The sequence below is a fragment of the Octodon degus genome, unplaced genomic scaffold (genome assembly GCF_000260255.1).
Source record: "Octodon degus isolate 3935 unplaced genomic scaffold, OctDeg1.0 scaffold00158, whole genome shotgun sequence".
Taxonomy (NCBI): Eukaryota; Metazoa; Chordata; class Mammalia; order Rodentia; family Octodontidae; genus Octodon; species Octodon degus.
The window spans coordinates 5,451,594-5,468,650 of record NW_004524734.1 but is presented as its reverse complement, the minus strand read 5'-3'; the positions used below and the strand labels follow the sequence as shown (position 1 = coordinate 5,468,650).

The 17,057-nt window shown below is 38.4% G+C and overlaps 1 pseudogene; it reads right to left on the bottom strand.

Annotated features, from left to right (window-relative positions):
• LOC101562144 overlaps positions 1-3,741 on the bottom strand; it is a 6,285-nt pseudogene extending 2,544 nt beyond the window's left edge.
• Between the last annotated feature and the right edge of the window lie 13,316 nt (positions 3,742-17,057).

Below are 17,057 nucleotides of genomic sequence, written 5' to 3'. Positions count from 1 at the left end.
GGTGCTGGGGGATTGAACCGCGGTCCCTGATGCTTTTGCTAAGCTTGTTCTAAGTAGGTGCTTTAGACCACTGAGCCATCTCTCCAGCCCCGCAAAATGCTTTTTTAAAAGCTAAATTATTTTATAAAGTGTCAAGAGAATAATTATTAAACCCACATGTCTTCAACAAATGAATTGCAGAGGTCAGAGTACAGAAAAGAATTATTTATTAACTTGCACGGTAGCATCTGTTGTGTGTTATTTTAAGCAACTCGATCAAGCAACAGTGACAGAGGATTCTAAACTAGAATATCTAATAATTTATCAGAATAATTACTGATCTGTACTTGAAAAAATAGAAAAGAAAAAAGATTGTGGCTGTAGAAGGCATGGTACATTATGTCAAGACTAATCGTAGAATTCAATATACCCTTTGAACAGGATATCAGGCTTCCTACTGACCTAGCTGCTGAATAGAGAAGCCTGAAATGACAGCTCACTATCTCACATCTTTGCTGCCTTTTCCAACGATGACAGTCTTACTACTTTCCCATTAATAAAATAGCTAGTTGTTTACTCACCCTACCCCTAAAGATTATCAGTTCACATGGAAACTACACTCTAGGCAATGGGCTGTTTACTAGATGGTCAAATGAAGACATGGAACTTCTAAAACTTAGAAGCAAGGTCAGAGATGATAAATAAATTTGAAAGAGACAAAAGTTAGGTGTAGTAATATACACCAACAGTCCCAGTTTCTCACAAGCAGAGGTGAGGCTGAGGTAGATCACGTGAACCCAGGAGTTTGAGGCCTGCATGGGCAAGAAAGTATGATCCTATCTCAAAAAATATTGAAAAAGAAAATTAAGAAAAGCAGATTATTTAATAGTTGCTATTTGAAAACAAATTTTGAATGTTAAGGTGTTTACATTCAGGGCTCCCATGCTGGAATTTTTTTAAAGATAGAACTCAGTGTCAATCAAGGATATGCATCATATTTTGTGCCTGCCCATCATTATTTTGAATATATGTTCATTATCAAGGGAATTTTCTGGACGTACACCTCCCCAAGATAGAACTTGTTTTCTGGGTTCCTTTGCAGCTGGGGTCCATGCATGTGACATAGACTCCAATCAGTCATCAGAACATTCGAGAGCCTTCACTAGAAAGCCTTCACTAGAAAGACAGGGCATCTCATGGATTATATTCTGGTGGAAGGAGAGATGCTAGGCAAAATATATCCAGTTTTCAGAGACAGGAAGAACATTAGTCCAGGAAAGTATCCAAGTAATAGCAGAGGTTGTTCCTAACAGAAATTAAATTCTTAATTACGTAGCGTCCAAGCTGGATCATCACGCTTCTGGCTTTTACCTACCCCGTATCTTCCTAAAAATTCTTTACTAGTCACTGACCAGTTTTGGGGACAAAATACCTAACATTTACAACTGAAGAGAGGAGAGATCTGCTTTGGCTTGCAGTTCCCATGGGCTCAGCCCATGGTTAGTGGGCTCCAAGGCAGAAAGGGCATGGTGAAAGCACAAGGTAGAGGAAAACTGCTAGGTCCAAAACAGTTAGGAAGCAGAGAGAGAAGGAAGGAAGCCAAGGACAAGAACATCCTCCCAGGTTATGTCCCAGGGACACCTATCCTCCAACCAGGGCCTACCTCCCAATAGCATGTTCAGCTATGAACTCAGCAATGAATTAGTTCACTGACAATATAGTGCCTTAAGACTCAGTCACGTTGTGAAAGCCTCACCTCTGACAGTTTGTGTGTAGATGTATGTGTGAGAGGGTATAAATTAGATTTAAATCATAACATTTTTTTGTAAAAGTGTGTGTGTGTGTGTGTGTGTGTAACAGCGTGTATTTAGTATCTGTTGTGCTGTAGTATTGTTTTTAGCAAGGAACAAAACAAAATGGTTCTCTCCCTAACACAGCCCACACTCTAGTGGGGAAAATGGATAATAAAGTAATTGAATATATGATGCTATGTGCTACATGGTAAGCATTATAAGACAACAGTGTTACACAGAAAAATAAAGCAGGTGAAGAACAGTATAGAGGTAAGGAGTATGAGTAGTGTATTTAGGTTGGGTAGTCAAGAAAGGGTTCACCAAGGCAATAATTTGAATAAAAATTGAAGGTAAAGGAATGAATCAAATGAATATATAGGATTTACTTGTGTGCTCAGAGCAGGAATGTACTTGGACCCTCAAGGAAGAGCAAAGAAACCAGTATTATGGAACACTGAATAAGGGAAAAATAGAGAGTCACTGTTAGGGCCAAGGGAGCAGCTCAGTGGTAAAGTGCTTATCTAACAAGTGCAGGCCCTTGCTTCCATCTCTAGGCCTCTGTGGGGAAAAATGCTTATGTCATTGGCAGGGCTCCAACAGCAAAAGGCACTGGAGAGTTTTGTGCAGAGACAGGTTCCAATATACGGCTTAACAAAATCATTGTGGATTGCTACATTAGAAATAGAAACTGGAGGGCCAGCCAAATAGCTCAGCAGACTAAAGTGCCTTCAAGCAGATGTGGGAGCCAGGAGTTTGATTCCTGGGCCTACTGTACTGGCTCTGCCCCTGGGACACGCTGAGATGGCAATTGAGACTGGGTGTGGTGATGTGCACCTATAATCCCAGCTCTTGGGAGGCTGTAAATGGGCTTATCACTAGGCATCTGATCTAGTAATGAGACCTTGAACACCCTGTAGACCCTTCCCTAAAAATACAAAAAACAAAACGAAAAACTAGAAACTGCGGAAGAAATGGAAAAAAAAAAAAAAAAAAGTGAGGAAGTTAATATAATGTAGGTGACAATTGAAGAGGGCTCTTGGTCCACGATGGCAGTTGAGGCAGGTAAGAGTCTGAGTCTTAACATATTTTGAAGATACAGCTAATACAATTTATTGATGGGTCCTTTTGAGATATTTACTTTTTTGGGGGGCAGAACCAAGGATTGAACTCAGGCCCTTCTGCTTGCCAGGGAAGCACTTATTCCACTGAGCCATCTCCCCTACCCCTTATTTTTATTTTTCAGCAAGGTTTCACCATTTAGCTCAGACTGCACTTGAAGTTACTATGTAGTTCAGGCTGACCTTAAATTTGACATCCTCCTGCCTTAGCCTTCCAAGTGTTAGGATTACAGATGCATGTCCCATGTCTTGGTGTATTTGCAGCTTAAAGTTTCAGACAACTAAGCCATGCATGACTTAATGTGTTTCTAATTTTAGTTTTATCAGTTCTCTTACACTGATAATAGTTTTAGAGCCCATGCTATCAGATGCAAGTAATAAAATGTCATCGTTACTATACTGAAATAATTTAAAAATAGTTTCAGTACTTACTATGTGCAAATCATGATCATCTGGAACACTAAAAATTTTGAAGAGCATTACTTTGCAAAATACTTTAGTATCCATTGTTTAGCATACAACAACTCTGAGATAGATGCCCCCTTTTTAAAGGTTTTTTTGCTTTCTGGATGATACTAGAGATTGAACCCAGGTATTCTACACTGAGCTAAATCTCCAGTCCTTTTTTATTTTGAGATTGGGTCTCTCTAAATCATAAATTGTCCAGGCTGATCTCAAACTTATGATTCTCCTGTCTCAGCCTTCCAGCAGAGTGCTGAGATTACAGGCTTGCACCCCCATACTTAAGGGTTCTACTTTTAAAATTGAGGAGATGGACAGCCAGAAAAGTAGATGACTTACTTCAGATTAGAATCAAAATGCTGCATCTCAGCTCCACTTCTGCCAGGCATGGAGGCACATGCCTGTAATCCCCACACCAGGAGGCCAAGGCAGGAGGATTGCCACAAGTTCAAGACCAACGGGTTACATAGTGAGTTCAAGGCTAGCCTACACTACAAAGCAAAACCTGATCTCAAAAAACTGAAAAAAAGATGGTGGCATTCCCCATCTCCTAAATTTCACTTTTATTTCTTGGTTATACTATTTTATTTCTTGGTTATACTTTATACACACGTATCTTGAACAGTAAACTCATAGGCTATGGACTGAATTGTGTCCCTAAAACTTAAACCAAAGCCTGAGGTAACCCAAATTACAACTATATTTGGAAATGGGAATCCGAGTAGGTAATAAGGGCTAGATGAGGTCATAATAGTGCCCTACACAATAGCATTGGTGGCTTTGTAAGAGGAGGGGAACGGGCTCTTGCTATTCACATTCACCAAGGAAGGGGCCTGTGAATACACAGTGGGACAGCAGCTGCCTGCAAACCAACACAAGAGGCTGTAGGATGAAACCTAGTTTGCCAGTGCCTTGAACTTGGACTTCGCAGGCCCCAGAACTGGGGGTAAATTTCTATTATTTAAGCCATCCAATCCATGTGTCTTTGTTATGGTAGTCCAAGTTAATATGCCACCAATTAAGTATACACACAGATCCAAAGAATATTCCATATCTCATTTCAGGTCACATAGTCCAAATCACATAAAGCTATAAGCCTGTGAGACCCACTGTTTTGTTTGTTTTTTTATGTATTTGGTACAGGGTCTCATTACGCAGCTTAGACTCTAGTGGTTCTTCTGTTTTCAGCCTCCCCAGAGTTGAGATTACAGGTGTGTGCCACCACGCCCAGTCTTGGTGGCTGGCTCAGTGGGGGGGTGAGGGGGAGGGCCAACATGGCATGTAGTACCAGAGATCAAACCCCGATCCCTGCATTTGCCTAAACAGGTGCTTAGTCCACTGAGCTATCTTATCAGCCCTCTAATCACTGTTTTTAAATCTATTCATCTTGTTCCAAAGTTCCATCCAGAGCCCTGACACATCACTCCTAGTTCTGGGGACAATGTGTGGTGACACCATAGCTACCATAGACTCTAATGATCCCCTTCATGTGTGATACACTGTTAAGAATAAGAATAAAATACAATCAGATTGCAAAGATTTAGACTAGAATGAAATACATTAGTTATTGTTGAAATTATAGTATTTTGGATAGGTTGGGTTAAGTAAAATACTTTACAAAACTTAAATTCACCCACTTCTTTTTACTATTTTCAGCTGCTTATTTTTTGTGGTGCTGGGGTGTAGGGAGCTGCGTGTAGCCGCGCCCTAGGATGGCGCCGGTTTCCGCCTTCCACCCTCTCAGGGGGTGAGCGCTCCTAGTAATAAACAACTCCATATAAGGCCAAGGCTTGGGCTAATGCATTGCTTCCTCATACCTGGACCAATGGACAGTACATACGTGGCACCCCATGATTGGAAGCCCTGGGACTTATAAGCTAAGAGCAGGGGCCTCGGGGAGAGAGAAGAGAAATGTAACAGGGCAATAAAAGGCTGCGCGCGACACTGGGGCTAAAATTTAGGACCTGGCACACAAACCTAATACACACCCTAACACTAAGCTACATCTCCAGCCTTTTTTTAACTTTCATTATTCAGCTACTAGAAGATTTAAAAATTATGTATGTGACCAGCCTTTGTACCATGCATTTATTTCTACTGGACAGTGGTGTCACACACACAGACACAGACACATGAATCCCTTGGTCCTTCTGATGTACTTTCCTTAAAGGGCAGCTCCGGCTCTTCTGCTCTTGGCTCTGAAGGATGTGGTCAGTCTTTCTGTGCTCCACCTGGCTCTAACAGATATGATTTCAGCACTTCCGTGTGCATGAGACAAGCACAAAAAAACCTCTGGGGTGTCTGATCCTTAGGTAAACTGCCTAATGCAATTAGGTCTCTCACAGCACTGACCCTTTTCCTACTTCATTACCTTAGCCAACACTAAAAGGCCACACTTCTGTTAAGGCAGTCTTTAGAGATCCAACATCCTAGAATGTGGAAGGGAATAGCAAGAAAACCCCATCTATCATCCTCACATTAATGATTTGACTACTATGTTACTCCTATTTTCTAAGATGAGCCAGGTTCATAGTAATTAAATGTGCAACCAAAGGTCACAGTTATATAAAGGAGTTACTGAAACGTGTTCTTACTATTATATTACAATGTCATGCATATAACATCCAAAATTTAAATTTTACTCTGACAATTTAAAAATACACAACTTCTGAGTAAGGGGTAAATAGTGGATAGTCATCATTATAAATATCAGTTATTCACATGCCTGTAATCCCAGCACTCAGGAGGCTGAGGCAGGAGGATAACTGTGAGTTCAAGACCAACATGGGCTACAAAGTGAGCTCAAAAGGCCAGCCTGAACCACATAGTGAGACCTTGTCTCAAAAAGATTTTTTTTAAATCTATTATTGGCCAGGTCCTGCTGCCCCTCTGAGGTGTGGAGCGAGTTGTCCTCCATGCAGAGGTGCCTCAGCCTCTACTCCACACTGTGTAGCACAGGGTGACTGGGTCTGTGATTGAGGCCGCCTCAGCAAAGAGGACATGTTGGGAGAAGAGGGAGGCACTGAACCTCTCTCTGGAGCAAATGGAGTAAAGAAGGTTCCTATGTCTTGCTATGCAGTTAAAGCTGCTTTAAGCTAGGAAGCCCAGGCCGACCTCCAATACATGACAATCCCCCTGCCTCAGTCTCCTGAGGGCTGGAGATTCAGAAACCATTCTCAGGATGTCTGGAGTCTCAAAATAGTCTGCCTTTGAACCAGCTGAGAATGCAATGAAACCTCCAGTAACTGTCAGCAAAATAAATCCTTAATTCCTTAAAAAAACATCAGTTAATACCATGTGTTTTTGCAGAAGATATAGTTACTTTCTGACTCTTCAGGATGTAAGTACATGAGAAATTGTTAACATATTCAATTAAGCATAGTTGTTCTAAATTACAAATGACAGTGATAATGACATCAAAAATTTAGTGAGTCTTTTTTTTTTTCAATTATGTATTTGGTACAGGGTCTCACTACACAGCTCAGACTTGTAGCGATCTTCTTGTTTTCAGCCTCCTCAGCACTGGGATTACAGGTGTGCTCCGCCACACCCAGACTCAGTCACCAGCTCAGCACACCTTGGGGGTGGGACCAGTGCAGTATGTGGGACTGGGGATCGAACCCTGGTCCCTGCACTTGCCAAAGCAGGGGCTTAGTCCACTGAGCTATCTTGCTGGTCCCCAATTTAGTGAGTCTTTGCATGCAAAGCACTATGCTAAACATTGCTTGAGTTCATTTTATCTCACAAAACATTGGGCATGGTGGTGCACACTGCTATAATCCCAGCGTTTGTCAGGCTGAGGCACAAAGATCCATGAGTTTGAGGCCATTCTGGGCTAAATACTGAGTTCAAGGCCAGCCCCCACTATATAGCATGACCTTGTCTCAAAACAAAAACAAGGGCTGGAGAGATGGCTCAATGGTCTAAAGCACCTACTTGGAACAAGCTTGGCAAAGCACAGGGACCACGGATCAATCCCCCAGCACCACGTACCCAGGTGGGCTGAGCTGGCCACACACACACACACACACACACACACACACACACAAAATAAATGTAAAAAAAAAAAATAAAACAACTAGGATGCAGGAAAAAATAATTCAATACCTGCAAAGATGAACAATGTAAGACTAATTGAAATCAATGAGAAGGAAGGAGTCAAACAAATGATATAAAAAAAAAAACAAAAAAAGATGGAGTATTGTTATGCTATACCTCAGAAAAATAGAGGCCACAAAGCTAAAAAGTAACAAGTTAGGTCTGTCAGATTCTAGAGCGCTAGGAAGTGGCCAGGCTATTCTGCCTTCCAACAATAAAGGTCTTAACTGCTTTGCTTCCAAAGAATTTCACTTAGAATAGTAAAATCATTCTCAGTTTCTGGCATGCTCCTGAATGACAGAATCCCAATTTTGGCCAGGTATGATGGTATATTCCCATAACAGCGCTCTCTCGTAGGCTGAAGCAAAAGGGACACAAATTTGCAACTTCAGTAGAAACCATCTCAAAACAAAAAGGTTGGTGATGTAGCTCAGAAGAAAAGTGTGGGGTCCAATCCTCACTTTAGAAAAGACTAAAGAAAGAGGAATATTATAACTCTGGGCCATATTCTGTATGTATTACAGATGGAGTTTTGTGTCTTTTGTAGGATATTCTTGCATGCTTCTTTTGCATTCATTTCAGACAATTGAGATTTCTGGAGAGGGCTTTTAATTATTCTCTGACTTTGAAGATATATATCTGAAAGAGATCTCTTAAAATTACAGAACTGGGAGGCCAGGATATAGTTAGGTGATAGAGTAGCTGCCTGGGAAGCACAAGGTCCTAAGTTCGATTGCGGTACCAAAAAACAGGAAGGGCCAACATAGTGAAAATGTCCGTACTCCCTTAACTGTTATACAGATTCAGTATGATCCTGATTAAAACACCAATAGCATATCTCAAAGAGCTAAAGAAGACATTCTTAAAATTTACCTGGAACCAGAAGAGACCTAGAATTGTAAAGGCAATCCAGGGTAACAAAGGCAAGTTAGGAGGCACTACAAGCCCTGACTTAAAAATTATACTATAAAGCTAATGTAATAAAAGCAGCAAGGTACTGAGGGAAAAAAAAAAAAAAAAAACAGACCTGAGGACCAGCAAAACAGATTAGAAGATGTGACTATAACTACAAACACACTTGGCCACCTTATCTTTGACAAAGGGGCCAAACATGTTCACTGGAAGAAATATAGCCTCTTTCATAAATGGTGCTGTCATTCCATGTACCAAAGACTGAAACTAGGCCCGCGTTGACCACCATGCACTAAATTAAAGATGGATCAAAGATCTAAATAATAAAGTAGAAACACTAAATCTACTGGAAGAGAAAGTAGGCAGAAATATTGAAGGCAAAGATGTAGGAAGATACTTCAAGACAAACCAAAACTACATGGGAAATACTTCAAAGCATAACAACTGGGATCTTATCCTATTAAAAACAACATTTGTATATCAAAAGAAATCACTAATAGAGTTAAAATATGACCCAGAGTGAGAAAAAAGTTTAGCTAACTATCCCTCAAAGGACTTATGTCAAGAACATACAAAGAACATTTAAAATTCAGACCCCCACAATTCAAGGACCAAATCCAAATATGCACACTTGAGATGAATACACAATTCTCAGATGAAGAAATATAATGGTAAAAGAATACATGAAAAAATGTTCATCATTGGTCATTTGAGAGATGCAAATTAAAAAACACTGAGACTTCAACGCAGGAAGAATGGCTATCATCAAGAAATCAACTACTAACAAATGCTGGAGAGGCTGTGGGAAAAAGGAATCCTTCTCCAGTTGATGGGAGTGCAGACTGGTGCAATCTCTAGAAATCAGTGTGGCGAGTCCTCAAAAACTTAGAAGCCCCACTTAACCCAGCTATTCCCTTTCTAAGTATTTTCCGAGAAGAATTAAAAACATATCATAGTGATATATGTGCACACATGTTTGTAGCAACATAATTAGTTATAGCAAAGACTTGGAAACAACCCAAATGCCCATCAACTGAGAAATGAATAAAAACATGTATTTTTATACAATGGAGTACTACTTGGCTATAAAAAAGGATAAACTTGAGACATTCATAGGGAAATGGATGCACCTTGAGTCCATACTTAAAAGTGAAATAAATCAGTCTTGCATATGTAAACACTGCTTTGTTTCCCTAGCATAAGAAGCTGAAAACATAAGATCCAAAATGTACAACAGATATGTGAAATGGGAAGAAAATGCTCAAAAAGAAATGGAAACTGGAATGGAGGAAAGGAGAAAAGGAAGGGAAAAGGAAAATACACACACACACACACACACACACACACACACAATGGTTAAGATACTTATACTATTTGCTATTAGCTCATTGAAAGGAAAGAGGCCTATATTGCTTGACCAATTTTTCATGCCTACATCTTGCAATGTGAACAACTACTTTGAAGATAATGATAAACAATGTAAAAACCACTGTTATTCTACAATCTTGTTTTGGAATTTTATATCATTGTTTTTATTATTTATTTTTCCTTTATTTAAAATAAAAAGTTGGGGCCAGGGAGATGGCTCAGTGGAATAAGCACTTCCCTGGCAAGCGCAAGGGCCTGAGTTCAATCCCCGGTTCTGCAAAAATAAATAAATTAAATAAAAAGTTACACAGATGGGTCTGATTTTATAAGTAGAACTTTAGTTTCTGTCCCTCAGGAATTGTAAGGCAATAAATAAATTAATTAATTAGACTGTTGACATAGGCTTTCTACCTTCATAGGAAAAACATTCAATTAGCAGACTTAAAGTTTCATTTTATTTATTTGGTGCTGGTGATTGCACTAGGGCTTTGAGCATTCTAAACATGCTCTATGTGACTAAACTATTTCCCCAGCCTTCCACATTTTGCTTTTACACATGAAAGAGCTGATTTAAAACGTGGTGTCTCAAAATTTAAAAAACTCTTGAGTATGATCCTGAAAGCAATTCTGTAAAAGCCAAGAACTCTATACTTTTAAAGGTAGAAAAGGAAATATAAATGTAGGTATTTGTGCAAATCCACATATACTTTTGTTTTTGATTTTATTTATGTGTGTGTGTGTGTGTGTGTGTGTGTGTGGCCAGCTCAGCCCACCAGGGGGCGGGGCTGGCTGGCATGTGGTGCTGGGGGATTGAACCGAGGTCCCTGCGCTTTGCTAAGCTTGTTCTAAGTAGGTGCTTTAGACCACTGAGCCATCTCACCAGCCCCAACACATATACTTTTATACCTCAAATAATCTTCAAAATAATTTTCTACTGGCCACATTCTATAGCTAAGACACTAAAGTCTAGGAAAAGTAAGAGAAGGTCTAAACACTTGGCCTATTATTATGGAATCCCTGATATCATCCCTGATACTGTATGCATTTGTAACTTCTTTATAAAATTTTAACATTTGGGTTGTCCATAGTGTGTTGATAGGCAGGGTTTAAAAGCAAGCTTTTTGGTGCGAGCCAGGCCTTTGCTCACTAAGCATATACTCTCACCACTGAGCTACAACCCTTGGCCCTAGGAGTTTTACATGGAATGCCTGTGTTAACCACATACCCAGCTCAGGTTAGTCTTCCACCTACTAACAGTTCTGTCCCTAGCCAGTTCATTTTTGTTAGGTATTCTAAATTGTATGTGTGATATTATCCTTTGAATTTATTTTCCTTGGGTAATAGCACCTAGGCAAAGGGTACCTGGTCATCTGCTTAAGAGCCTTGATTAGCATTTATTTATTTTTTTAAATGTTTCCTTTATTTATTTATTTTTTTAATGGTCAGCTCAGCCCACCGTGGGGGCGAGGCTGACATGGCATGTGGTGCTGGGGATCAAACCGAGGTCCCTGCATGCTTGCCTAAACAGGTGCTTTAGACCACTGAGCTGTCTCGCCAGCCCCTTGATTAGCATTTAATAGCAATTTTAAATAACCTTCAAGATTCAGTGTCTACATCTTGATTTACACCCAGATGTACTACATGGTCAATTATAATCTTTTTTTTTTTTAACTATCTAAAGACTTCTGTATAGTCTATTTAATAGTGAGACTAAAAGAATAAGAGGCCAGGCCAAGCACTGGAGAAGCTGAGGAAGAAGTACTGTGTTTGAGGCCAGTCCAGGCTACAAAGTGGGTTCAAGTTCAGCCTGAACCACAAAGTGAGACCCTGTCTCAAAAAAAAAAAAAAAAAGGAATGGAATAGTCTATAAATTAAAAATTACAGAAGCATTAAACTAACCTGATGTAGAGCCAGCCAGATAGCTTAGCAAATTGAAGTGCCTGCTTAGGCAGATGCAGGGGCTGGGGTTTGACGTCCAGGGTGCCGTGCCGGGCCCACCCCCAGGTTGCGCTGAGATGGGGATTGAGACTGGACATGGTGGTGTGTATGTCATCCCAGCCCTTGGGAGGCTGAAAACAAGAGGATCATGAGTCCGATCTGTGTAGTGAGACCCTGTACTAAATACATAAAAATAAAAATAAACTAATCTGAGGTAAATTCTACTAATGGCTATAATAATGTATTATTTCTTTTTTTGCAGAACCGAGGATTGAACTCAGGCCCTTGCACTTGACAGGCAAGTGCTTGTTCTACTGAGCTCTCTCCCCAGCCCCAATAATGTATTATTTCAAAGCAAAAGAAATACATTATTTGATGCATTAGTTATGTAATACTCAGTGTGGCAGTGAGGTCATCCACAGATAGCCTAAAATTTCTCATTTACAAGAGAACAGTATCTCCTTATGTCTTTAAACTCTGAAGGTAACATAAATTTAATCAATTCTTTTCCAGATAATTTTGTTTTCAGTCTATCACTGTATAATTGTTCTAAGATGTGTACTTGAATGGATCATACAGGATGTTTGTAATAACAAAAACTATTATTTTTATTAAAATGTCACAAAATGATGATCAATGCTGTATTTCAAAATATAAAAGTTGTAATATTCTAGAAAAAAAAAAAAACAAAACTGAAGGCATGTGGAAGAGCATCTGAGACTACCATGCAGAGAATGGACAGAACGTGAACAGAGACACCTAAGTCCTGAACCATGGTCTAAATTCTGAAAGAATGAATCACGTGAATGCCCAAATGACAACCCACAGAACACCCATGGGCTGCTATTTCCTGAGACAGCCACTTACATTACAAATGGTCCACTCAGTGAACATAAGTCTGAATGAACACTACACTCTCAGCATACTTTCTTCTTCCCTAGTAGACATTTCTGCTGACTTGTCTCTGAAATTTTGTCTTTTCATTTAAAAAGATATTAATCAACTGCTTAAAAATTTTTACAACATATAAAACCAAGTTAAGCTATGTGTCTCCTTTCCCCTTCCTGTTATACCATGAAAAATAAAGAGCTACTAGAATTACATTTTAAGAAAACTTACTAATAAGAGACAGTCTATAGCTAAAAATTACCAGTATATAGAAAACTAACTTTATAAACTTCCTTCAAGGTTGTGTATTTTAATGTCAAAGAGATTTTGCTGCTGAAAGCATATAAACATAATTATAGCTGCCACAAAATCTTTCCTCCTAGTCGTGGAAGCTGAAGCCAGCTTTCCCACTGAGGTGTATACATCCTCAGCCATTGTAATATATATATATATATTTTTTTTTTTTGGTGGAACCAGGGACTGAACTCATGCCTTTGCGCTTGCCAGGGAAGCGCTTATTCTACTGAGCCATCTTCCTAGCCCCTTTAAATTTTTTCATAGACAACAGTTGCTGAGTTGCTCTGCCTGGCCCTGAACTTGTGAACCTGCTGCCTCAACCTCCCAAATGCTGGGATGACAAGCATTTACTACCATCCAGCTAAAAGCAAAAGAAAACTTTGAAAGACCATGGCTAAAACATAACCTATTCTCAAAGATCTGAGTCTACCATTTCTTTGAGGGATTTTATAATCTTCTTCCCAAAGCCCAGAAGCATGTTACAAACAGCTTCAAGGATTCCCCTATGTTAAAGCAAAGTACATTATGAGTCAAGAATGTGTATCTCTAAGGCAGTATATCATCAGATCTTCAGGAAATCAATTTTCCAAACACTTTTTGGTGCTACTGAAGATTGAACCCAGGGTCTCAAGCATGTTAGACGAACACTGCACCTCTGAACTATATCCCTAGCCTCTACTCAGATTTATTTTTGGGTTACTAAACACTTTTCCCCAGATGTAATTTACTAACTGATATTTGACACTTATTCAGACTGCCTTTATATATCTGAATTGTATGCCTTTATCTGTTCCAATTGGACAAGAAAGTATGTAAATTGGAACTGGTACTACTTAATACCAGTGTAAAATTACTATGGGAAACATTTGCCACCACCCCCCCCAATTTTAAAGACTTAAAAGAGAGATATACTCCTTTCTGCCAGGTTATCCCATGTTGATTAATGACTCTGGATATATTATATTGTGAATCACTTTAAGGTTATAAATATACCCAAAAGCTATAAATTTGACAAAAAAATACAGAAGCACGCAAGCAGCTGACATATCCAATGTGATTTTTCTTTTTGACCATACTCGCCCGTTTTTCAGTTTCATTAGTACCCCTAAATCACACCATTTCTATTATTTGTAATGGGCTGTGAAGAGAAATGTTCAAATTCACCTTATTCAAACAATAAGGCAATTAAGCTTAAAAGAAAGCTGAATTCTAACCATAAATGTACTTTTGCAACATAACATCTTACAATCTGCTTAAATCCAGATTTTTATTATACAATTTGATTTTCATAGCAATAAAATCTTAAACAATACAGATGAAGGAACAATTTAATTTATAATGAAATAAATACTAGACATATAGTGCATATACAGCAAAAAGGGTCACAATAATTTACAAGTGGAGACATTACTTTGCTCAATCCCCAAAGAAAGCCCTTGATACTTCCAATTTCACACCATCAAATTTATTATTCTTGCTGATTTAAGCAAAACACAAAACAAATATGGATCCCAGGGCTTACTTTCACAGGTTCCAGCATGGATAATTTACTACAGTGATCCAATTTGGAAATCAGTAGGGACCAATAAATTGCTGCATAAAAGAAAGCAAACAAGGTCCTTTTTCCTTGGTGTCAGCAGGCTATGATTATTGTTTATTAGATTTTCTTGAAAGGACCTCACATTTTCTCCAATGTGCAGGAGAACTGTATTTCCCCTCTGAATCTTACACATCTGCATTATGTGCTTTGGTCTTGAATCTAGGAGAATGATAAATTCTTCAATTTATTTTATAAATTTATACAGCTTGGATAGTATTGACCTGAAAAACATAACTCCCCAATCTGTGCAATATTCAATATCAAAAATGGATTAAAGTTACTAAGAAATGCTGAAATATTACAAATTGTTGTTCATAATATCCCATTAACAGAGCACCAGAAGTAATGTGTTTATGTAACAAGTAGTTTTTTTATAACTGCCTCTAGCCTTTGGGACCCTTTCACATTTGGTCCAATATATATTTAATACATAATTAAATGTTACCTGCCCAAGAATTTGCTCATTTAATGGTCTTAACTTATAAATACATAAGTAGGCAAAAGTTAATGTTAAGAGTTGTTTTACCTTCAGTTACAAAGGAAAATAGAACTTTGAAGTTAACCTGTCAAGAACCAAGAAAAAAAAAAAGTGTAAAAGTATCCCAAAAGAAAAGCTGTAGAAGGCTGTGAAAGAGAAAGTGCAATGATTGTTCCGTTCTTTCTCCTAAAATACGAGCTGTTAAGATTCCAGCAGGTATCTGTATTTTTTTTCCTATCATGTTCTGAGAAAAAGGATCTGCTTTAGATTAAGAAAAATACTATACTTTGGTTTTGTTTACCTCACCTCAAACTACATGCACGTCAGTTCTCTATATAAGAAAGACTAGGGAGAATCCTTCACATAGGAACATTTTCCTTCTAAACCACCCACTTGAGTACTACCTCAGAACGCAAACATTTCTTAAATTACCACCAGGAAACCTTCCAAACTTTTACCAGCTCCTTTATCCTTAATACCAGATCTGATAATAATTCTACCCCATATATAAGACTAAATAAAACCATCTTTAGAAGTAACTCCTGGATTTTTAAAGATATGCATACTTTTGGTATTTTATCTGTTGAGCTATACTGACATATAGCATCTTATGGAGGCTAATCAGGACAAGCTCCTAATCCTAGAGCTTCTAATGATATGTTAAGAAAAACTAGCTGTCTCTACAATTCACATGTAATTTTCAAATCTTGATACCTTTCCTAATATCTCCAAATTTCAATTTACAGTATTTTGTCTTACTGTGAAGTCTAAATTTTAAGAGATTACAATGACATCTAGTGTACTCACAAAATGAAAAACTTTTAAGTACCGTTTTCTACACACCAGAAAACAATTTCCTAACATTTGTGTTTATGTGATTTAGGCACTTTGGAAAAAAAAAAAAAAAAAAAGATAGTAATTTGTATGTCATACCCAGCTGCAGCCCATTCTACATATTTTCAGCACCTATTGACAAGGTAACTTCTGAACATTTCATTATTTTAAAAAGTACTGTTGGGTTCAGTGTAGCTCCGTGGTAGAGCATGAGGCCCTGGATTTAATCCCTGGCACATAAAAAGTACTCATAGTAAATGCTTACTAAATTAGTTGTTAAACTAATACAAGTCAGAATTCAGAGCCTTAGTTTTACAGTTGACTCAGCACTTTAGTGGCATTTGAAAATGGGGGCGCTACTTGAGATGAGAGTGACACCTAATGTTTATAAACATAACCAGCCACTTTCTCTATCAAAACTCCATGACAGCTTTGAGTTCCTTAGATCTGGCACAGGAAGGGTTGGGAAACTATACAATTCCTCAAATTTTAGTATATGTGCTGCCAAAGCGAGCACTACAATTCCTCAAATTAATTTCATATATTCTCATCTGAAATGTAAGAACCCTACGCCTCTCAGTTCTACTTGTCATATTACATATTCATGTTCCTTTTGGGATACATAGTATTCAGGTTCTAAATGTACAAGCCCAATCATAATGTTCTATCTGGGTCTTTTGGAAAGAAATACTGATTGCACTGCAACTATTACTGGCATAATGTAACCCATTTTATAACTTTTCATATTGGCTTGCTTTGTTTTGTTTGCTGCGGTACTGATGATTAGAACCTAGGCCCTTGCACCAAGATAGATCTCCTGTCTCATTAAATGTTTTAAAAAAATTTATGACGCTGTCTTTCTATGCTGCTCAGACTGGGCTCAAATTTGTCATCTCTCTGCCTCAGCCTCCCAAAGTGCTGGGATTATAGATAGGTGCTACCATGCTTGGCTTGTAAGGGATAGACAGTCTTAAATATACAAATGCAATTTTTTAAAAAAGTTTTACAGAACCAAGTATCTTGGTAAATTTTATACCAAGAAACTTAAATACAAAAGGAATGCAAAATGCTTGAGAGAATAAAGTAGGTTTTGTCTGAACCTACTGACTGTGCAAGAGGGTTATGCACTGTATCAATGATGGCAAATCTTTTAGAGTTTTGATACAAACAGCTTGCTGTGGCAGGCAAGCCACAGGCTCACCACCACTGGACTATACCATTTCCTAAAGAATTAGATATTCTGGATGTTAAATCAACTTTTAAGCCTGTAAGAAAAAATTAAGTTTAGTAAT